We start from the raw sequence: 24,121 nt of genomic DNA on the forward strand, positions 1-24,121 counted from the left end.
AAAATTAAACCATTAAAAAAAAAAAGAGCTGGAGGGGAGCGGCAGGGGAAGGAAGGAGAAAAGGGAGATGGGAGAGGAGGGAGGGGACCCAACAGCCCCTCCACACCAATAGCCCGGCAGGGAATGTGAGTAATACCCGGCTGGTTCAGAGGGAGTGAGATCAAAAGCTAGTAGATACAAGAGGTTTGTGCTTCACCGACCAGACAGCCAGAGGCTCAATGAGACCTTTGTTAACCCAGGCCCAAGTCAGAATGGAAGGAATACCTGACGACCCGCTCGCCCCCACCAGCCTGGTAGGGGGAGAGGCAGGTCATCAGAGAGTCAAGGCAAGTTGGGCGCAGCTAGGGCGAGCCAAGAGTGGGTGGAGGAGGGAGGAGGCCTAGGTTTGGAGTGAGTTTCTGCCAGGGAGGCAGGAAGTGGCTCTTGTGGATTTATAAAAGAAACTGCTGGGGGGCGGGGAGGGGCTCTCTCACCTGGTGAACCTGCCATCCCAGGCCCCTGGCCACTGTTCCTTGGAGGGGACTGGACATTTGGCCTGGAGCACACAGCTTTCTGGGTCTGGGATTCTGGGGTCAGTGAAAAGGGCAGAGGCTACGCTACGGAAGTAAGGACTGGTGAACCAAGAGTGCAAGTGTGGAACTGGAGGATGCCCTCCTGTTTGACATTCAGGTAGGATGAGTCTGGGGTGTGTGTGTGTGTGTGTGTGTGTGTGTGTGTGTGTGTTGTACTGTTGGTGTCCAATGAGAGTTCAGTTAAGAGGGTGGCCTCACCACACTGCTTCAGAGAACCTCTGGCACACCTGGCACAGGTTAGGGGTAGGACTACAGTAGGGTGCTAGCTACTTCTTGAAAAAGGAATGCTCTGAGCTGGACCCATTAGGGGGGGTCCCTGGGAAAGAGAAATCCAGATTGAGGCTGGAGGTCTGAGTGCCCCTGAGGCTTTCCTGGTTTTAGGGGAGCACGTGCCTTTGGGGGCATGTGGTCTTCCAAGGCAGCCGCTTACAGCTGACCCACCGTGGGAGAGAGGGCAGGGAACTCACCTGTATTTAGAACATACTTTCCCTAGGGTCTTGAGACGTTGGGGAGTCCTCTCCCCTAGCTTACCAGATTGGATTACTCAAAGCTGACTGGCCTCAGGCTCAGGGTGGGGTTTTCAGTTCTGGCAGGCCCTTTCTCAAACCACTAAGTCCAGAGCAGAGTTTTCCAACCTGTGGGTCACAACCCACTCTGGGATCGCATATCATTAACAGTAGCAAAGCTGCAGTTATGAGGCAGGGATGAAAAATAATTGTATGGTTGGGGGGTCACCACAACATGAGGAACTGTATTAAGGGGTGGCAGCTTTGGGAAGTTTGAGAATCACTGGTTTAGAAAACGGTGTAACTCCTTGCAACAATTTGGGAAGCTGGAAGGGGGCGGGGAGCTCAACACTCGTTCCCCCTCTAAACAAAGCTCACTGCTATAATGAAAGGGTTAATTACGTCTTTACCCACCCCCACCCCCCAAAGGAGCCCAGTATGGGGTCTGGACATCTTGAAAGGATTGCCCTTATTTGCTAGAGGAGAGGGTAGTTAGGGACCTGGGAGGGGGCTGGATGCTAATTAGAAGAATCTGAGGAGGTCCTTTATGGCCAGGAAGCCCAAACTCCCCATCCCCACCACGAGGGCCATTGTGTGAGGCCTTTGAAGGGTTAGACTGGAAACTCATTACTGCGGTAGCTTTAGTATTCTTGGGTCCCACCAGGTGGTGGGGGATGGTGAGAGAATGCAATCTGTGGGGGGAAGGCTTGGGCTCCCGGGGAGGCCAGGTGGGGAGGAAGGAGGGAGGGAGGGAGGTGTGAGATTCCCCAGTTTCCTGCTATTTTGAGATTGCTGCCACTGGACCCCTCTGCTCTGCTGTGGCCTATGGCTTTTCATTCCTATGTGATTGCTGTTCCGAACTCATGTAGGGCTAAAAGCCATGGGCTACAGTGAGGGGCAAGCTCCTGCACAACTACACTTTCCCTAAGGACCAGCCACAGAGGGCACCAGAGGGTAACTCCGGGTTTGGGTCTAGGCTGTGTGATCTTGGTCACTTCTCTCTGGATCTGGTCTCTTCGTTCTGAAGGGTTAGGCTGGGTGAGCCTCCTGGTGAGATGTAAGGTCTTACTTCGGGCTTCTTGTCATCTCCCAAGTTTTTGAGGCCTGGCTTAGTGGAGATGTGGGGCTGATATCAGCATCCACGTCTTGAACCTCTCCTCTGCCCAGCCATAATTTGCTTTCTGGTCTTGGTCTTTCTCCTCCCTCTCTCTCCTGCTCCAAATCCTGAGCTGCTCTTGTCAGACATCTAGGCCGAAATGAGCATTCAGGCCAGCTACACTGGTGGTGGTGGCAGCAGCAGCAGCAGCAGCAGCAGCAGCGGTGTGTTCCAGAATAAATCTGGGAAAACCAAAGCTCCCAGGGGTACCACGCTGGAGTCCAGAGTCCCAGCTTCTGTCCCTTATCCTGTCCTTCTGCTGAGTTCCAGGAGGGCTTAGCCTTTTCTGCTCCCTCCTGCTGGGATCTCGACCTTCCCTGCTTCTTCCACTAACCTGGTTCTATTCCCACTCTGTAAAAATGGCCTGACTCCGTGCCTGCCTGAGAAACTGCACAGATGGAAATGAAACACGCAGTCTGGCTGGAATGGCAAGGGAATCACCCCCACCTCCTATTCTGGGCTCTCCATCCCAGCCCCAGCTTGTCTGACATAGACCACTGAGGGAACACCCCGGTGCCTGCAGTGTTCTTCAGAATCAGAAGGCAGCTTACTTCCTTGTCTTATTTAGGTAGAGCTTTCCTATCCCCAATTAGCATTTACCAAGTGCCTACTACATACCACAGCTTCTAGCCTACTTGCCTTTGGTCTTCAAGACAGCCCTATTTATTATTAGCCCATTTTATTTACGGGAAATCTAAAGTACAAGGGAGCTGGGAAACCGCCCCAACGCATATGGCTGGTAAGATGCAGAGCTGAGAATCGAACCCAGATTCTCGGTGCCTGAACCCACCCGTGATCTTACCCCATGCTGGAGCTTGTGGGAATCAAAGCAGCATGCTGGGAATGCCCTGGGTCTGGGTGGTGCTGTGCATGTGAGGGCTTCTTTCGTGGAGGTCTGGAGGGGGTGCGTGGCCTTGAATTTTACCCAGTTCCACCGCTGGTTAGATAGGACTGATTTATTTATTTATTTATTTATTTATTTATTTTGGTTTTTCGAGACAGGGTTTCTCTGTATAGCCCTGGCTGTCCTGGAACTCACTCTTTAGACCAGGCTGGCCTCGAACTCAGAAATCCACCTGCCTCTGCCTCCCAAGTGCTGGGATTAAAGGCGTGCGCCACCACCACCCGGCTAGGACTGATTTTCTTTATCCAAGGTGGGCAGAGGGATAAGGCAGAGCAACAGAGGGAGAGCAAACACCCACACCAGCTGGGGCTTTGCAGTGGCTGAGTCAGGCCACTTGCCCACTTGGCTAGGTTTAGATATTGGAAGGATATAGGGGTGCCTAGCCCTGGCCCAGCCCCACCTCTGGAGGCTCCTGAGTCTGCAGTGGTTTTTGTTGTTGTTGTTGTTGTTTTTTGTTTTGTTTTGTTTTGTTTTTGTTCTGCTCTAGGAACCTCTTGTTTCTCTCTGCCGGCTGCCAGTTTTCCTAATTGGAAAGTTAGAGCCGAAGAGTCACCTCCCCTGCCCTCTGCCTCTGGGCTTGTCTCAGGAATCCTGTTTCACTGTTTGTCCAGGAAAAGCCTCAGCATCCGGGTACGAGGAGGACAAGTGAACGGGACAGGCTTCAAAGAGAGATTCTGCCTCATGTGAAGTTCTAGCATGGCGCTTAGTAGGACTGCACAATAAATCTTAAGGGAAGAAATGATGAGCTGGGGGGAAGAGGTGAGAGATAGCACCCCCACCACCACCCTGGGGCTGGGGGGGGCTATGCTGGGATTACAGCCTCCCCCCCCCCTTTTGCAGTCTTTGCACCTTGCCACTATGGGTGGGGCTGGCTTGGAGAGGATCCGCAATGGCGCATCTCCCATAATTGTTGAGATCCTCCGGAATAGGCAAGCTGGCCTCATGCCCTCTTTCCCTGAGGATTCACAGAGCAGCCCTGCGTCTGTCCTGTCCCTGCCAGCAGACAGCTGAAACCAAAAATATCATAACTGAGCAATAGTCTCCTACAGTATCAGCTCGACCAGCATGAGGCTTCCCTAGGGAGACGGGTCCGTGTTTGACTGCACTGAGAATCGGGCGAATTTCTTTGGTGGTATTTGTCCGTGTCTAGTGAAAATGGAATTGGATTGCTAAGCTTCACTTCTAAATGCAAAGAAGATTGGAAAGATTGCTGGCTGGTTCCCTCTTGTTAGGGGACCACACCTTCTTCATCAGGTTCCTGGCTCCTCCTCTCCTGCCAGGAGTCAGTGGTAAGCCTCTGATGACCCCTGATTCAGGGTGCAATGACATTACTTAAGAGTATTGCCATCCTGACCCTTGCTCCTAGCGAAGGTGCCCCCTAAGTCCCTAAGAGCGACTGTCTGTCCTTGTAGGGACCACTTGGCTGTCCTTGTAGTCTTGGGGAAAGGGGCTTTTTTTTTTTTTTTCAATAAGTAGACGAGCAAGCTATTAGGAGGGAAGGATGTCCCTGCAGGCCAGGTACTGCTGCCTCTACAGGCCTTGGGAGGCAGAGAGGCCTTGGATCCCAGATGCATGGAGCTCCTTCTCTAACAATCTAAGAAAGGGTTAACTTCCAAGGAGAACACCGGCTTCTCCAGACGAGTGCCCTGTGCCCAGCTTGGCAGATGGCAGCCTTGGGAAGAGGTCCTGGGATCTGTAGTTTGTGCCACCACCCACCCTGGGTCTGCCTGTTTATCAACACTCCCTTGCAGACTACAGTTCCCAGAAACCTGGAGGCCAGGCTTTTGGGGGAAGGGGTGGGTGTGAAGCACAGAGCTGGCTGGGGGGTGGGGGAGGAGGTGGGAGAAAACCCAACTTCACCCCCTTCCTTTTGAATTCTTTCTCCTGGTGTGTCTGCTGCACCGCCCGAGCTAATCCCCAAATCCGGTCTCCTAAGCTGCAGCTGCTTCCCTCTGCAGGGATGAATGGCTCTGGGAGGGAAGGTGAATTCATATTTTAATTACCGAGGCTCGGGTGTGGAGGGCACAGGGGAGGGGGTAGAGGGTTCTGCATTGTTTGCCCGGGGCAGAGGGCACCCCTCCTAACTGACTCACTTCGGCTGGTTTACCTGGGGTGGGTCTTGTTGGGAAAGTACCTCAGCTCGTGCCTCAGGAGGTGTGTGTGTGGGGACCAGGGTGGGAGAAACAATTGTTAAAGATTCCTGGCTTGTTCAGCATCTGAATAGCATATATCTCCTATCCCCCACTTTGATGGGTGCATTGCCAAAATTTTACAGACACTGGGGAATTTTAGGTCTGCCAGCCTGAAACCCCCACCCCCACCCCCCGCCTTCTCTTCACTGTAGAAGTGCTTTCTTGCCCTGGGTTCCTCCACTCCTTCAGCTTCTCCAGACTCCCTCACTTTCCCTTGAGTTGGAAGGGGTAGCAGGAAGGGATAACTAAGAGAAATGTGGGGTGAAGGCCAAGAGCAGGCCGGGGTGAGTGGTGAGGCTGGGGACCTATAGGTGGCTTGGGAGGATGGATGCTCTGTGGCTTGGCATCTCTTCTGCTTGGCTCCCACAAAGGGACTTGGCAGAGGGGCATCCTGGCCATTAGACCCCAGACTATCCTGAACTGAGCTGGGACGAGCCGGGTGGGGGAGGAGCGATAGGAGTATTGGCTAGCGTCAGACCCCCCCTCCTTCACTTTAGAGTTTTCCAGAGCTCTTTGTCCATTCCCTCCCCACTCTTGGATGGTGGCTTGGGTGAGAAGAGTGAGGGGCTCCCACTGGGGCACAGATGAGGGGGACTATCAGGCTCTATCTGACCCCGTGGAGGGGTCATGAGTTCTGACTTCTCCGGGACACCCTCCAGCCCATGTTGGAAGTAACTGCCAAGTGTGGAGGATTTAGATAGGGTAGGACTGACATTTGGTAGCAGGGCCCTCAGGTCCCTGTTGTGGGGGCCTCTGGGGAGAAGAAATGAGGCTACAGCACTCACATACACTGACATGGAATTCTCTGCCCTGTGCCTCCCCCACTTTGGGGACTGGGTCCAGTGGCCTTTGTGCCCAGGTTTCTAGGACTGGGAGTTGTAACCCCCTTAATATGAGACCCCAAAAGGAGAAGCCACAGGACTTAAGAGCCAAGAACTGGTGCTTCTCTGCCTTGTTCTTGCTGCCTTTGGGAGCAAAGGGCTCAGGAATCCCAGTAAACAGCCACATAGCAGCCCAGCTTCGGAGGGACTTAACTCCAAAACATCCTTCCTGGACCAAATAAACCCTTGCTCTTCCTACACCTACCCTAACTTACTCCAAGCGGGGAGGGTGGGCAAGCACTTAGCGTCTTCATCACCCTCTAAAGACTCTGGGCAGGAATCAAAGGGGGAAGGACAGATGAGGAGGATCTTGGCACCCTGTCTCTAAAGAGCCTGGGAGACTAGACCTGCTTTGGGGCTGGAATGGCGGAGGCTGTTGCAAGAGCAGGTCTCTACGCCAGGCAGCCTTGTGTCCTTGGTTGTGTGTGCCCGTTGCTGGTTTTTCTTCTGATGACTTGAGAGCACTTTCTGGATCGTTACCCTTCACATACACCCCAGCATGGAAGTGTGTGCATTCCATATACTGATGACAGTATCTCCTCACCTGTTTCTCCTTTCCTCCAGAACTAGCTAGGGCTCCCGATGCTCAAGTATTCCCTTAGGTTTCGTCTCTAAATGTCAAGCCTTCACTAGCCTCCTGGTATATAGAAAATAAGAACTGAAGGTCCCGAGAGATATAGCTACTTCCCAGGATGACAGACAGCGTGCCCACCTCAGAGTCAAGAATAGGCCTTGGCATGGACACCACCCTACCTCGAGTTTGTCATGAGAGGGATTCAGAGATTGCTGCAGTAGATAGATCTAGAAATATAGTAGTTGTGTCTCGGTTCTCTCTATATATATCCTAGAGACTTCTCTCTGTTCACTATATATACTCCACCAGAGTGGGTGTGTAAGTGGTGCTGGAAAGCAGGTTTATTAAATAGCAGCCTGCCTTCCTACCCAATGCTGACTCAAGCTGGGCCTCCTGCCCATCCAGCTGGTCACTGGAAACGCAGCCTCCCTATTAATTACAATGATTGGATGTATTACCCAGTGACTGGGGGTAGATCCTGACAGGACCAGCTCCATAAGCAGACATTCAGCTGCGCAGGAAAAGCACGTTGGGTGTGTGTCCCGAAGGAGTTCTTCAGGACAGACAGTCACCACATGGATCATGCCAGGTTCCTCAAGAAATGTGCCTTGACTGAGAGGTGGCATGAACTGTGCCCTCTCTGCTGGCAATGGGGGGGGTGCCTTGTCCATTACTATTCCAAACTCTCTGCCCTAGCTCTCCTGCTTTCTCCCTGTGTTTTTCTTTTTTTTTGTTTTTGTTTTTGTTTTTGTTTTTTTGAGACAGGATTTCTCTGTGTAGCCCTGGCTGTCCTGGAACTCACTCTGTAAACCAGGCTGGCCCTGAACTCAGAAATCCACGTGCCTCTGCCTCCCAAGTGCTGGGATTAAAGGTGTGCGCCACCACCGCCCTCTGCCCGTGTTTTTCCTAGACAGCGGAGCCATTCAATTCATGGCTGGGGTGTTGGTCTAACCTTTGGGTAGGATGCCTGCCTTCCTGTTTCAAGATGCCCTGCCTGAGCCGACTGGAAGGCATCTCTATTTTTCTTACAGTAGGATTGTTTAGGGACAGGGAGGGCTTCTAGAACTGTGCTAGCAGCAACCGTGTAGATGAATAGCACAAAGAAAATGGGAACGAGTGGCTGAGAGGTATCCTTCCCTAGCCTGCACCCTAACCTCGGCCAGACACCCATGGTCCACCTCAGCCTCAACCTTCTCCCCAGGGCGAAAGGGTGTTCTGCCCTCCCTGCCCTTTATGCAGTGCAGGAGCTAAATACTGAGCCTGTTGGCCAAAGACCCTATCCTCACTACCTGGTTTCCTACGTAACCAGGCTGGCATCGGAGGGCTTGTTTGCTCCCTTCTGTTTGTCCCTCACAGAGTTCCCTAAGAGTGTCACAAGACTTGGGGTGGATTGTTAGGGAAGGACAGGGTCTGAGACTCTATTCCAGAGGTCTAAGCAGATGCTCCCTCAATCTGTAAAGTCCTGTATCTGGAGTGTTGACTGAGTGACCTCAAGAATCCAGCGGACACTCCACCTACCTGCACCCAATCCTGGAACCTGCATGAAATGACACGTCCAGGGAGTGTTTTAAGTTTGTTTCCTGTTCTCCAGCCACTGCCATGTGGGTCTGAGGTGAGGCACGAGGCTTGGAACAACACAGGTTTCGGGCAATGAGAAGCTGAGGCTTGGTGATGGAATTCCTTTACTCCATGGCAGGACAGGCAGCAGCCTCAGGGAGTCCCGAGGCTTCTGGGAATGATAACCCCAGCTTACCTTTCTCTCTCTCTCTCTCTGCATCTCTCCCACTCTTCTACCCTACCTTTCCCTGCAGACATCTGGTGAGCATTTCCCCTCCCAGCCCAGGGCATGCCCCAGTTCACTTTCGCCTGTTTCTGTGGTCTTCACGGCTTCTGCAAGATGAAGAGGAAGAAGGAAGACGCTCACAGAGAGAGGGAGACAGCGGTGTGAGCAGAACCAGGGGCCCCCCTGCTTGTCAGCTCCCAGTGTATTTGTGCCTGAGGCTGCTCACTGCTGTGGTGCTCAGAGCGTGTATCTTCCATCTTTATTTAACTGGTACCTACCAACCTGAGGATATCAGCCTCTTGAGCCTTCTCGTGCCCACTCCTGTTAGCTACCAATCTCTTGTGCTCCTGGAGAGGCCTCAGCTGTACAAGGGTCTTCCCAGGACCTGCCACTTGCCTTCTGGAGACTGGACAGCCTCCCTAGGATCAAGGACTGAGGCTTTGGGGCTCTTCTCGGTGTGACCCCTCCCATGAAGCTTATGTGGCCTCGGGAGAGGAAAACAGTGTCTAAACAGCAAAATCACTGTTCTTGCACAGGATGGAGTCTGTGCTGGGGCCCCAGGGTCTCAGCCCCTTCTTTGCATCCTCTTGGACCAGGACTGAGATGGGCGACAGAGTTAGACATTCAAAGAGTCAGGCAGTGCAAGGCTCTTCTGTGTGCCTGGCCCTGACCTACCAGTTTCACAAAGCCCTCACTTTGACAGTACACAGAAGTGGCATCTTTCCTCAGGCACTAAAGCCCCTCAGGGACTGTCCCCAAAGCTAGGCCACATCACTGCCCCCATTTTGTTTACTCACCCCCCGCCTAGTTTCCTCCCGTCCTTGGGAAGCTGGAGAGGGCATTATGTTGGCACATCGCACCTTCCGAGCACGGGAATTCTAGAACTGTCCTTGACTTTCCCCCTCATCTTCCCAGTCCCATGTCACCTCCTGATTCAGGAGCTGTGCCCACTTCTAGGAATTCTGAAGCAAACACGTTTCCTTCCTCTCCCCTTCCCTTCCCACTCCTTCCCTGGCTTTGCCATTGTGCTTGAATCTCTCTGGTGCTGGAGGAAGAGCTGGGAACTAAGAACAAGCTCTTAGCAGCAGAGATCAGCTTCTGGTCTGCTAGCCTCATGCCCTCCTCACTGGCGGAGTCCTCTGCCACACAGAGGTGGAGTCACATTCCCACCACCATTAGGGACAAGACAAATAAAGGCCTGGCAGGAGGGTCCGGGTCAAAGATGGAGGAATGTTTGAACTCAGTGAGAGACTCTGAGCAACCAGGGAAGGGTGTTTCTTGGGCTTTCTGCAGATCTGCTGGGATCAAGGTTGTCTTGATGCCAGCAGCTTCTCCGCTACTCTCCACTGGCTTTTCGCCTCTGCCTTCCCACCTGAACCACCTACTGTCTGTTATTTGCTTTTATATTCAAAGATTCGTAAACAATTCCTTCCCTCAGGGAAAATAGCAAGTTTCCGAAGTAAAGGCCAGTGGAGGTCACAAAGAATAAAGCAAACTTTCCAGTTTCTTTGTCCTCCGAGATGGTGGAGGCCTTGGGTGAGGCAGAAATGGCAGAACAGCTTTTTGGGGGTTACTTGGCTACAGAGGCCAGAGATCCTCCCCCGGCTCCCCAGCATTGCTCACTGCAGCCTGCCTCCAAGGCTGCAATCAGAGAGGTCTCTCTGGAACAGGAGGATGAAATCATATCCCTGCCACTAAGAAGCGTTGGGTGTTATGTCCCAACCACATAGACTCACCCAGAGGACAGGTCAGATAACGGAGAACCAAGGTCTGGGAGTGGCAGCAAAGGCCAGCACGCCTGTGCCCACTTCCCAGCCTCTGGCAGGGCAGCAGCCCCAGGGATTGGCAGAGAGCTGCTTCCCCCACAGCTGTGCCCTTGGTACGGCAGAGACACTGGATATCTTGAGCCCTCGCTATAGGAACATGGGAGGTTCAAGGTTTTTTTTTTCTTTTTGAGTGTAGGCCCCTCCGTTGCTTGCAGGCCTCATGTCCTTGCTCCCTTCATCCAGGGTAAGGTGTGTAGCCACCTTACCAGCTGCAGTAGACATGGCCTGAGTAGGATAGAGTAAGAGCAGCAGCTTGCAAACACACACTCATTATTTTGACTGTTTTCTCAGGGAGATGGGGATTCTCTTCTCAGCATCTAGGAAGCAGCTGGAAATCTGTTTCCCCGTTTCTGTCTCTGGCTGGGTCCAGTCAATTTTGTATTATCTGTTTAAAGTTCCCTCCGCTCTGCCTGAGGGAAGCCCAGCCCATGGGTCATTTTAGGCTCTACCGCAGTGGCCCTGTACTCTTAGGGTGAGGCAGGTGTGCCTACCTTCCATTCTTACAGCTTGACACTCATCCTCCTTAGAGGGCGGAGCTCTGCCTTCCCACTTAAACAGGGATTCCACCTCTTAGGCTACAGAACTAGTCAGTGAGCTTGGTGTATAAATGGCTTTTGGGGTCACTGGGATTTGAGTGTCTTCGAAGACCCTGGCCCAGCATGCCCAAGGGCTTCTTGTCTCAGGTGGAAGGTAGTTAATCCGAATGTTATTTCCTGTCTCTACTCCTAAGGGAGGCAGGACTTTTGAATGTATGGATCCATAGGAATCAATAGAGAAATTGTTCAATTTTTTTTTTAGAAGAGAATAAAAAAGCAATAATTTAACTCAAATAGACATATGAGATGTAAGGAACCCTGAGCCAAGAGCAGGTCTGGGTTCTGGCTCAGCTTGCGTGCCAATGGTCCTGTGACCTTGGATGAGTCAGGCCTTATTTCTTGGGACTAGTTTCTTCGGTTATAAAGGGGATTGCATGGATGTCCTCTGAGGCCAGTTCTTTGTGGGATGTCAGGCATTCTATACCCCAGTGGATGTGTTCTGAGCACAGCGTAGAGTAACAGGCAGATCCGAAGGGGTGGAATGTGCGGGGAAGCCTAGATCAGAGCTTCTACAGTGTTCCTCCAGGAAGGGCTGGGACATCATTCCTCCCTCCTGGATAGACTATGAAGGAAGTAGTCTGTAGCTGGCACTGACTCTGGGCCCTGTCTAGGCCACGACAGCTGCCACCTTTGGACTCTACTATGGCCCAGTTGCTGAAGAGATTCAGAAGGGCCTGACTCCTGCTTGGGTACAGCGGCCTGTAGACCATCTAACATGGTTGGAACCATCCTCCCCTACTCCGGTGGGATCTGTAGAGCAGTGAGTGGTGGGTGGTTGGGAGGGAAGTAGTGATGTCTGTGTGGGGCAGTACAGCTTTCCTGGCCCTGGCTGTCCACTGGCCCTGACTCCTTGACTGACCAAAGAAACTGCTTCCTCTCTCCCAAGCATGAGTCCCACGCCTGCCCTCCCAAACCCTACACCAAGGGCGCCTTGTGTTGAATGTAGCCAGACATGTCAGAAGCTTAGAGATGGACCCTTGGCTCCCAACCTCAAAGACAGGCCCTCACCAGGAAAGGGAGTTTGGACTGCTGTATCTAATAGTCTCATCGCTGCTGCTCCAGGAAGTCCACCATTCACCCTGAAGGTTGCTGCTGTGCCTGGCCAGTCTTTGGGCTGACTGCACCTCAAGGACCAGGGTCTTTTCTAGGGATGAACCTGCTGTATCTTCCGTACACAAGGAGAACCAGTCACGGCTACCACTTCCTTTACCTGGTCCTAATACAAGCCTTCAGTGTGCAATATGCGTTGCTAACAAGTCTAACACCAGGATGCCTGCCTTGTCAGAACAAGTCCGCCATGACCACTGGTCACACCCCCCCCCCCAGACCATCTCCAGTCAGTCGGTACCCACCATGCATGCTAGGGTTCCTGCACAGGCCCCTTCTCTAGATTCTTGTGTGAAACCATTGGATCCTCAGATGAAAGCAGAAAGAGAAGGCAGGAGAGCAGGCTAGCCATGACTAGAGTGAGCCAGGAAAACACCAAAGAAAACATTTTGGAAGCCAGGAACCCTGTAACTTGAGCAGTCTGGACCCTGACAGAAAGAGCCAGGGTCTGAAATCCAAGGGGTTTTCCTAGTGGGCTTCTGGTCAGCTCCTTTCCCTGTAGGAGCAGCCTTCTCCCTCAGTTCATTCCTGTATCCCCTCTGAGGGGCGGGAGGAATGCCAGCAGGGGAGATGGCAAGGACCTAGACACATCCTCAGGACTCTCCCAGCCTCCCTTGCCATGGCAACGCTGCTATTTTTATCCTGTTGTTCATGATGCTCAAAGCTCTGACTTTCTCTGTTCCAGAGAGCCCAGCTGCCTTCTGCCCCCCATCCCTCAGCATAGCACCTTCTTGAAGAGGCAAAGGGATAAGGAAGAAAGGGGGCACGCATGGTTTAAAGTCATCCCTTAACTAGAGGGACCTGTTTGGTTTGCGGGCTTAAACAACCAGTTTTGTGTTTTCTATGAGGTCTGAACTATGATCAAGTAGGAAGGGCCGCTGCTCAGGATGTCTTCCCAGTGAGTCCTGACATGCACCGCCGCCTCTCTTGGGAACACCTGAGCTTCTGAGGAATGCCCTGTTGGCAGAAGCGGCACAGAAAGACCTCTGCTTGGCTAATTAGCAGTCAGATAAACTTGACGTTGACGTGGAATTTAAGCCACTTCCCCTCTATCCCTCTACCAAGGAGCCAGGACAAATGCACTCACACCTTAGTCCAAACCCAAAGCAAGGCAGGTATCTTCCTAGGGATGAAGCCTAAGGCCACAGAACCACTAGGCAAATACTCTCCCGCAGAGCTACATCTCTAGCCTGGAGCACGAGGTGTTCTTGTAAGCTGCATTTAGTGGAAGGCACTCTTAGCTGCTCCTCCCGCCACCCTTGTATTGCCAAGCCTTTAATTGTCTTCCTGCGTCCCAAATTCCACTACTGTGGCAGGGAATCCCTGAGAATCACTGGTGCTAAGAGTCTCCATCTATACTCTCGTATATCGGCCCGTGGGGCGTGAACTCAACATGTGGGGTGGCTGGGTTATCGGGTACATTCTATGTATAACCCCAACACCTTGACCCTGGAAACAAGTCCAGATCTTAACCCAGCAAACACAAGTCTACATCTTGTTAACCTTTGCTTCGGTTGAGTTGGCTCCTGAACGGTTGTTTTCCTAGGGCGACAGACCCATTTACTAAGCCTCGTTGATTTTATTTTGGTTCTAGCTGCACGGTTTCCGAAATCTATGCATCTGGAGTAAGCACTTTTCTGGTCGCCACTGAAAAGCATGCTGGCAGATTCTGCTCCGATAATTGCTGTAATAAACACACTTTATTACGTCCCCTTGCAGCAAGTGAATTATGTTGTCAAGGCGGTGTGTGGGGTATCTGTGTTGATTTCACACTATAATACATAGCAGAAGCCAAACTCGTTCGCACCGCTCTGAGAGGAGGGGGAATGAAGCTGTATAGGAAAGTCAGGAGTGTGTGCACAGGTGACTAGGCCTGGGGGACAGCCGAGGCCCTGGTTCTATGAGCCTCATTTGTATTGTCTATAAACTGAGAAAAGACCAGCCTCCTGCCTCCTAGCATCTCAGGGAACTAGTGGGTCAAAGTGGCTCTCGCTGGAGAGGGGTAATGGTTTAGAACTGCCCTATGTTCTCACGCTTACATGGATGCCTACAGCTACTTTAGTATAAAATAAAGATCTTTCCTTGGGCTTCTCAGAACTATTGACCGGACGCACGATTGTTGGCCTTGCAAGGAAAGAAAGACTGAGCTGCATTCAGAACAAAGATTACCAGGTGGTATGAATTATATATCAATAGGGCCTAAAAAAAGATTGAGGGGGTAGGGCAGAGAGATTCTACTTCCTGTGAAGAAATGGGGCCCCAAAGAAAAGGACAGAGAGTCTAAGCCATCTGCCCTAACCTCAAAGCCAGGAAGGACTGGTTTAAGGCAAGTCACAGAACAGCTGTACTTGACTTGATTAACTATGGTCGCGAGATAGGATCTTTCTCTATGGCCCAGGCTCTGTTACCTGGGCTGGCCCCAGACATGTGATGCTCTTAGTTGAGCTTTCCGAAGGCTGGAGGATTACCGATGATGTGCAGTATTTGTAGACAGCAGTTGGACTGACTGCTCATGGGCAGGATGACTCTCTTCTCCCAGCTGAATTTCCTTAATGCCTGGCCCAAGGTATTCATGAAGGCTTACCTGGGACAGACCCACATCCTATGCCTTTGGTTCAAAAGTCAGCGTGGATGCTTGCCCGCTGCTATCTGCATCCCAGCGTTCGCCCTGAAGAAATGTGTGCTATTGTCCACTGAATTCATAAGTCAGTATTGAATCCTGACCCTGAGCAGAAGAACAATGTGGGAGCCACTGAGGAGAAACAGGAAGTCAGCGGTGCCCCCGACTCCTTAGGAACTCACAATATGACAGAAAGCAACATGACAAGACTCAAGGAACCCAAGGTCCTCTAGGCAGACCTCAAACAAAGTGCTTTGGGGCTTGAGAGCCACAAAAGGCTTCTCTTATATTTTTGGTTGTGAGCCTAGCCTTTAACGGCTGAGCCATCTCTCCAGCCCTCGAAAGGCTTCTCAGAGGAGATAAACTCAGAGCTGAGCCTGGCTAGGATGCACAGGCAAAAGCCAGCATAATATTGCCAGGCTGTGAGAACCTCTTCTGTCACACGTGAATCTAGTTGTTCCCAAGTTCCTCTCCTCTCCCAAAGTCTGACTCCTGGCATTGCATTAGTGCTTTATCACAAACCTTTGATCCTACAGGGCTAGAAGCCAGGAGGGGAGGTGAATGCTCTGTAGGTAACAGACATTCCCCAAGCACTAGCCGCTGCTTCAGAGCTTCTCCTGGGACAGGAAGAGGAGAAAGAACCCGAGAGCAGGGCTGGGGAGATGGCATAGTGGTTGAGAGCACTTGTTGCTCTTGCAGAGAACCTGGGTTCAGTTCCCAGCCCCTGCTGTGGAACAGCTTACAAACTGCTTGCAACTCCAGTCCCAGGGGATCCTGCGCCCTCTTCTGGCCTCCTCGGGCTCCTGCATGCACATGGTGCTCATAGGAACAAGTAGGCGAGACAAAAAGCCATACATGAAAATAAAACGTAGGGCTGGTGAGATGGCTCAATGGGTAAGAGCACCGACTGCTCTTCCAAAGGTCGTGAGTTCAAATCCCAGCAACCACATGGTGGCTCACAACCACCCAAAATGAAATCTGATGTATCTGAAGACAGCTACAGTGTACTTATTTATACTACTACTAATAAATAAATCTTAAAAAAAGAAAGAAAGAAAGAAAAGAAAATGTAAAGTCCCTGAGAGCATCAGTGGACGCCCAGCCAAGGGCATGGGACACTGTCTGGACAGTGAAGGACAGACCATGCTCAGCATGGACTCTTGAGCATGAACATGCTCGTCTCAGACCTGTACAACGCTGGGTGGACATAAATACCGGAGCATACACTGGTTTACACTCCAGTCCTCTTTCCTTTCTTTCTTACACATTTTGTAAGAGATAGTTTGGAAATCTCAAGGACCATCATACACTCTGTCCCTTCCTTCTGTTGTCTGTGGCTAGACAGACAGAAAGAGCAGGCTGGCACGGAGACTCAAAGTGACCTTGATGGGCCTGGCTTTATCCTAGATGAAGCACTGGTTCCCTGTCACCTGTAGAGAGGGTGACTGCTGCTCTTCCCATCACAAGATGGCTTATGGGGACAGGACGAGACCGAGGTTCCCATCTCAACGTTCTAGTTGTGCCAGCCTACTGAAGTTGCTTCCAGTCCCATACGTCCTCTCCTAGCCACCTATAAAATGCAGATAGTAAAACGCCCCTTGAGTTTCTGTGACGGGTGGGGTGTGGTATGTTGAAAGGGGAATAATTCACCGAGCGGTGGTGGCCCACGCCTTTAATCTCAGCACTTGGGAGGCAGAGGCAGGTGGATTTCTGAGTTCGAGGCCAGCCTGGTCTACAGAGTGAGTTCCAGGACAGCCAGGGCTACACAGAGAAACCCTGTCTGGAAAAACAAAACAAAACAAAAAAAAAAAAAAGAAAGAAAAGAAAAGAAAAAAGAAAGGGGATTAATTCTTCCGCTGCAGTGCACTGAGTAAGGTAACTTTGCTCAGGCGCTCTCCTAGTCTAGTGCCTGGCCCTGGGGAGGTAGGTGTTCAAGATACGGTAACTGAGACACTCGGTTGGAAGCGTTACAAATGGCCAGTGTGTCTTTAGTGTCTCTCACGTGTTCCACTGTGGCTAGCACGGTGCTGGGTGTAGAGGAGAGACTGTCAAGCTGAACTGAAGACGGGTAGGTATGGAGTTGTGAGGATGGTTGTGCACGCCTGTTAATCCCAGAACTGGGAAGGCTGAGCCAGAGGATTGTGAGTTGAAGGGAAGCCTGTGATAAATAGCAAAAAAAAAAAAAAAAAAAAAAAAAAAAAAAAAAAAAAAAGGGAGCGGTGCGGTGTGCTATCTTCAGAGGGAATTCTTCCGCTGCAGTGCACAAAGTATCCTGCAGGAGGCGCTCTAGTCATCTCAGCCTCAGCGGAGCCGGGGGTAGGATTGGCCCGGGGAATGGGGGAAGCTCAAAGGAAAAACAGCCCCACGCGTCACTCACATATTTACATCGCAACTGTCAAAATAGTTATTTTTAAGTCGAGTTCCGTCTGCCACGAGTTTAAATCCAAGCTGCGCGGGGGCGTCCTAATGCGCATGCGCGAAGCCTGGGACCCGGGAGGGTGGCATCCGGGATTCGGAGGGGTGTGTGCTTGCATGTAGCAGCTTTTCTTTTGGCCACTTTACTCTTGGCTCTGGGAGCTGTGTCTCCAAGATGATGGGTCTGCCGTTCCTGTCCTATAGGAACCAATCAAATGTCTGTAAGGACAAAAGGAAGCTGTTCCGTTTTCACTTCCTCTGTTCTTGTCCATGTGTCCGTCCCCGGACCCTGACAGCCCCCCAACTGGTAAGTTTTATGCAGCTGTAATCTAGTTACTAGGTGGGTCGATTCCCACCGCTAAGAGAGCCATCAGAGGCTCTATATGGAAGACTGAAGTTGACATGCCCCACATTCATTGGCCCCTTGCGAGGACACAAGCTGAGGAATTCTATGTGGGCTGGTCAGCACTGGGGTAGGCCTGAAACTAGGGACCCTTGGTTCAGAAAGCAGCAGAAAGAATGACTTGCTCCCCAATGTCAGGCCTGTAGAGAATTCATTTTTCTCTGGAAAGAGGAGCCTGCGGATTTGACACTCTCAGGATGCCTCTGTCTCTCTCGCTCCCTGCTCAGGGGCAATGGGATTTGAGACAGACGCTGGCTGGCCCTGCTGCCATCAATATGTGTCCCAGCCCTGTCCAATGTCTGCTCTGTAATGAGTAGTGCTTCGGAATGTCACCTCCATTAATGGGGAAGCGACACCTGTGCACAGCCAGAACCACCTCTCTGTCTTCATTAGGCAGTCCGCAGCCTAGCTGCAGGCGTCTCTGGCTCCGTGACAGATGACAGGCAGAGGAGTGAGAGCAGCGGGCTCCCGCTGTCCAGGATTCATTCGCAGACAATGACCCCAAATGCCCCCTCCCCCAACAAACACCAAAATAGACAGCTGAGAAAAATGTCCTTCTAGAGCAAGGTGCAGCAAGGACGGTTAATAGCTAGAAAGCAGGCCAAAGAGAACAGAGGAGCAAATTCCCGGGACAGGCGCCTTTCCTTGCCTCTGATCTCCTACTTGGCTGGGTTGTGGGGTCTCTGCCTCTTTACCTTTCCAACTGTTTTCACAGGCCACGTTTTTTTTCTCTTCTAATAAATCTGTTTGCTACATATGTCACAGAATGAGATTAGAACTGATGTTCTGATTCTAGATTTCTGTCCATCCCAGGCCTACATGTTGTCTCCCAGTAAACCCCTGTTCCCTTTAATACCTTGCCTTCTTGTCCTCCTGACATAATGGGGCAGCCACATGAGCAGAGCCATAGAATGGCTGGAGACAGCGACATGACTTCATAGGACCCTTATCCCGATAAAATCTGCCCTTAAAAAAAAAAAGGCCAGCATGGAACTGGGTGGTGATGGCAAATGCCATTAACTCAAGCATTCAGGAGGCAGGTGGATCTCTGTGAGTTCAAAGCCAGTCTGGTTTACAGAGAGAGTTCCAGGTGAACCAGGGCTACACAGTGAAACTCTGTCTTGAAAAAGCAAAAACAAAAGTCCAGCACCCAGGAGGATGAGCAAGGATATCAAGAAGTCTAGGTCAGCTGGGCAGTGGTGGCACACACCTTTAATCCCAGCACTTGGGAGGCAGCGGCAGGTGGATTTCTGAGTTCAAGGCCAGCCTGGTCTACAAAGTGAGTTCCAGGACAGCTAGGGCTACACAGAGAAGCCCTGTCTCGAAAAACCAAAACCAAAACCAAAACAAAACAAAAGTCCAGGTCAGGGGCTGGAGAGATGGCTCAGTGGTTAAGAGCAATGACTGCTCTTCCAGGGGTCCTGAGTTCAATTCCCAGCTCACAACCATCTGTAATGGGATCTGATGCCCTCTTCTGGTGTGCCTGAAGACACCAACCATGTACTCACATGCATAAAAGAAATAAGAAGAAGAGGAAGAGGAGGAGGAAGAAGAGGAAGACAAAGAAGAGGAGGAGGAAGAAGAGGAAGATGAGGAGGAGGAGGAGGAGGAGGAGACAACAATGATGTCGTCGTTGTCGTCATCCAGGTCAGCCTGGGCTATGTGGTGATACCCTGTCTCAAAAAACCAAAGCAGGAAGCTAGAGAGAGTAGGATTTGGGTCTCAGAACCACAGGTAAACAATTTGATGGTTTCTTCTGGCAAGATATACATGCAGGCAAGACACCATAAACATAAAATAAAAAGAATTTTAAAATAAAAAAAAATAAAGCAAGGCTTGATAGAAGGTTGTACAAACTTAAGAACATGAGTTTGGATCCCCAGCATCATGTAAAAGCCACATGTCTCCTTTGCCCCAGCACTGGGGAGGCCTAGACACAAGGATCCTTGGACCCCATTGGCCACCCAGTCTGACCTTATTGGTGTGCTCTAGGTTAAAGACTGTCTTAAAAACTAAAGTGAATTCGAGACCAGCCTAATCTATAGGTTGAGTTCCAGGACAGCCACGCCCACACAGAGAAACCCTGCCACCAATAGCAAAGTGAAGACCTGGCTCCACAGTTAAGAGTACTTTACACTCTCACAGAGAACCTGGATTTGGCTCCCTGTACCCACGGCAGCATACAACCACCCTCAATTCCAATTCCATTCCCTTTTGGCCTCCATGGGAACCAGACACACATGCAGTGCACTTCCATACTTGTAGGCAAAACATTTCATACACACAAAATAAACATATAAATACATTTTAAAAATAATGTAAAGAGACACGGCTTCTGATAGTATGAGTCTCCCATAACCTCTCTTCCTGGCATGAGGAAAAGTGCCTATGTCTGCTGCGATATTCAAGCCACACACCTGAGTCCATGCATCTCCCCATCCTGCCTTGGATCCACCATCAGTTCCTACTGTCTCTTCCTTCTAAGTCCCGTTACATGGACTGCTCCCATTTGCTACTGCCTAAGACTAAGGACCCTTTCTTGCTGGGCCTCTTCAGGCCCATCTGTGCCTCACTCTATGCTGCTCTAAGCACCCCGACTCTCCACTGATTGTGAACCATCGTCCTCCCAACCAACTCCTCTTCTTCCAATATCCTGTGTATAAGCCCATTCTTCTAGCGTGTTCTCACTCAAATGTCACGGAGAGAAAGCAGCTCCCTGGCTAGGGTGGCTTTTATAATGAGGAGGAGAGGAGGAGCTACTTTGAACTTCCTATGTAGAGGAGAAGAGAGTGGTATTCTCTCTCACTAATCGTCTGGCACACAGTACTCTGGTGCCACGGCTTAGTGAGGTGACTTCCTCTCACCTCCCATTGTGAGCACTTGAACAGTACAGCAAGCACTGAAATGTGAAATGCTGTGTTACCTCTGTGCAGACTGGGCCTAGCCCTGAGTGACAGGGTAGGCATGTGACACGAACAGAGGCATTGCTAAAAAAGGTCCAGGTTGTGAATGAGGCAGTCGCCCAAGCCAAGTTCCTAACCTCTCGATTGCTGTATCCTAGGATCCTCCGGTGCCCCTTGCCCACCCCAGAGGAGACCCTGGCAGTCCAGAGCCCTTTTGCAATCCCTCCATTACTGTTCAAGGAGTAAGGAGAGATGATGGGGAAGGGGAGGGAGGTGGGGGAAGGGAACCACAAATGTCCCTCTCTGCTTTCTGTCTGTTCTGTCCTGCTGAGTGGTGTCATTGCTCATCTCAGCCGTCCAGCTGTCACCCTCTGGACATCTCCAGGTGCCTCCCCTCAGCAGTAGCAGGCCCCATAATAGAAAGACCATAGAAACAGGAGAGGCCTGAGGGCTGCCCCCTTTCCCAGAAATCGTTGACCTTTCTGCCAACTATCTCAACTTTACCTATTAGCTTCTCTAAAGCCAGCCAGGCCCTGTCCCCATTTCAAGTGCCAAGCCTGTGTTCACAATGTGCCCTTAGCTAAAATGCTCATCTCTGCTTGATGCTTGCCTGACCTCCTCCAGAAAGTTATCCTTAATCAGTGATTGGACTCTGCTTCTAAGTGTGTATGAGCATGCACTGGAGGACCTCAGAGTGGGTGCCAGTGCTCTAACCCCAGGCCCAGAACTTTGACCTTTCACTTACATTTCTCTATGTATATTTTGAACTTAAAAAAAAAAATATGATTTAGAGTGTAATCCCTCTGGGGTCTAGAGCCCCATCTTAGATGGTCTTCATTCTTTCCTTCCTTCCTTCCCTTCTTAAAAATTTTTAAAGATTTATTTATTTATTTATTTTATTTTTTATGTTTATTTATTTATTTCATGTGTGGGGGTACACTTTTACTGTCTTCAGACACACCAGAAGAGGGCATCAGATCTCTTTTTATGGATGGTTGTGAGCCACCATGTGGTTGCTGGGATTTGAACACAGGACCTTCGGAAGAGTGATCAGTGCTCTTACCCACTGAGCCAGCTCTCCAGCCCTATTTATTTATTTATTTATTTATTTATTTATGTATATAAATACACCATTGCTCTCTTCAGACACACCAGAAGAGGGAATCAGGTCCCATTACAGATGCTTGTGAGCCACCATGTGGTTGCTGGGAATTGAACTCAGGACCTCTGGAAGAGCAGTCAGTGCTCTTAACCGCTAAGCTGTCTCTCCAGCCCTATTAATTTTTAAAAATTTATTTAATGTGTGAGGGTATCAGATCCCTTGGAATCGGAGTTACAGACAGCTTTGAGCTGCCATGTGGGCACCGGAGACTGAACCGGAGTCCCCTGAGAGATCAGCCAGCACCCCCAAACACTGTTCTTCAGTCCTGTAAATGCCTTTCCAATCCACGGTTTACCTCAAACTTTCTGCATGTAGATCTGTGTCCAACACTTCTGGCCATGGGCCATGAGCCCCGAAGATAGGCCCTTCTCAGCAGGAGAGCCTGGGCTTCAGGACAGGCCTGGAGGAAGCACAGTGGCTGGGCAGCGTCCTCGCTTTCCATGGCAGTGGAATCTCCCTTTAGAATCTATTCTTTTCAGTGGTTCCCCAGAAACTCCCCAAGGAATAGAGGCAATTGCCATTGCTCTTGGCTGCCCTCCACACTTAATGGGAAGACCCGATTCTGGAAGACACCCTCCACTTTGGTCACAGGAGACATCAAGGTGGTGTTTGTTAACCAGGAATTCTTCCCCCTTTTGGAGAGCATTCATAGTATTGAAAGGTTCTATGCAGATTGCGGGGTGGGGGTGGGTGGGAGATCATGGTTGGTAATCATCAGTCTTATTCAATTGTGAATCCTGCCAGTGGTGGTGCACGCCTTTAATCCCAGCACTTGGGAGGCAGAGACAGGTAGATTTCTGAGTTCAAGGCCAGCCTGGTTTAAAGAGTGAGTTCCAGGACAGCCAGGGCTATACAGAGAAACTCTGTTTCGGAAAACAAACAAACAAACAAATAGTGAATCCTGTGAGCCACAATAACAACAGGCCAGGAGTGCGATGGTGGTATGAATGGTATGGGAATAGCCAGCTGCCTTCTAGTTGGATTTCAAAGGTCACTCCACATACTGTAAATCTGGACAAGGATCCATAACCAAGGAGCACATTGGCCTTAGGTGAACCTACTGCTAGTATTTTACTAAGTGCACATAGCATCCAGCTGCCCTCTAACCTGGCATTGCTGCTCTTACCTATAGACATCATCAGAGAACTTTGTGCGCTCACAACTGTTTAGAGTGTAGAGAGAGTCTGCCTTAGTTAGAGTTTCCATTGCTCTTAGGAGACACCACAGAGGCAACTCTTATAAAGAACATTTCATTGGGGCTGGCTTACAGGTTCAGAGGTTCAGTTCATTATCATCATGGCAGACACAACACTGTAGAAGGAGCTGAGAGTTCTGCATCTTGTTCCAACTGCAGCCAGGAGACACTGACTCTGGCCAGACTTGAGCATATTTATGAGACCTCAAAGCCCACCCCCACAGCGACCCACTTCCACACCTCCTACCAGTTCCTCTCTCCCTGTGGGCCAAGCATATTCAAACCACCACTTTGTCACTGGAGTGCTCAGCTCTAAGTGGGACATCAATATCATATATCCTTCCCCCAAAGCTCAGGGTTCATTGTGGAAGGCAGGTCAGAAAGATTTTAAGAGATAGAGGCTGGGGAGGACCGGAAACAAAATGTATTCTAGACAGGATGGGACCATTGTACTCACAGCAGCTGTGGTTGCCTACAAAGGACTAAGTTGATCAGCATCCCAATATAGAAGGGAGAGGCTTACAAGCTCCTACTCCCAGCTGAGGAGCTATTCACAGTAGATGACTTTTTAGGGAAAGAGTCCATTTTCTTTAAGAGTGTGGCCCTTGAGGCCAACCATCCTCTATGTGTATATGGTCCCCACCCCATGAATATATAGGCAGATCATGTTAGACTCAGTGGCTTAAAAACAAAAAAATAGGAAGGAAGGAGTGGAGGAGTGGGAGCAGAGGATCTAGGAGGAGTTTAGGGTGAATATTATTAAAATCAATTGTATGCTTTCATGATATTCTCAAAGAATTATTAAATATATCCAAAAGAACACTTTTGTGTGTGTGTGGAGTCTGACATGCAGTTGCTGGGGATGCTTCTCTGTGTCTCCAGTGCCATCCAATCATCTCTGACAACTCCTTAGGTTAGTAAGCCCCAGTACTAGGGGAAAACAGGGTGGAGTTGTGCACACCTTTAACCCCAGCACTCAGGAGGCAGAGGCAGGTGGATTTCTGAGTTCAAGGCCAGCCTGGTCTACAGAGTGAGTTCCAGGACAGCCAGGGCTACACAGAGAAATCATCTCCAAAACCAAAATCAAACCAGACCAAAAAAAACCCCAACCAAACAAAAAGCAAGCAAGCAAACAAACAGAAGAAGGAGGAGGAGGAGGAGGAGGAGGAGGAGGAGGAAGAGGAAGAGAAGGAGGAGGAAGAGGAGAGGAAGAGGAAGAGGAAGAAGAAGAAGAAGAAGAGGAAGAAGAAAGAAAAAGAGAAAAGAATCACTAGAGAAGTTCTAGTTTCATGTTAGAAGAATTTACTAATTTGATTTACTGAAAGA

At 50.5% G+C, this 24,121-nt stretch overlaps 1 long non-coding RNA gene across 1 annotated transcript in view; it reads left to right on the plus strand.

Annotated features, from left to right (window-relative positions):
• The window catches only part of LOC116099065, a 33,528-nt gene that overhangs the window by 6,305 nt on the left and 3,102 nt on the right, over positions 1-24,121 (plus strand). The gene's annotated exons all lie outside the window — the stretch shown is intronic.

This window comes from Mastomys coucha, unplaced genomic scaffold (assembly GCF_008632895.1).
Source record: "Mastomys coucha isolate ucsf_1 unplaced genomic scaffold, UCSF_Mcou_1 pScaffold1, whole genome shotgun sequence".
Lineage (NCBI taxonomy): Eukaryota > Metazoa > Chordata > Mammalia > Rodentia > Muridae > Mastomys > Mastomys coucha.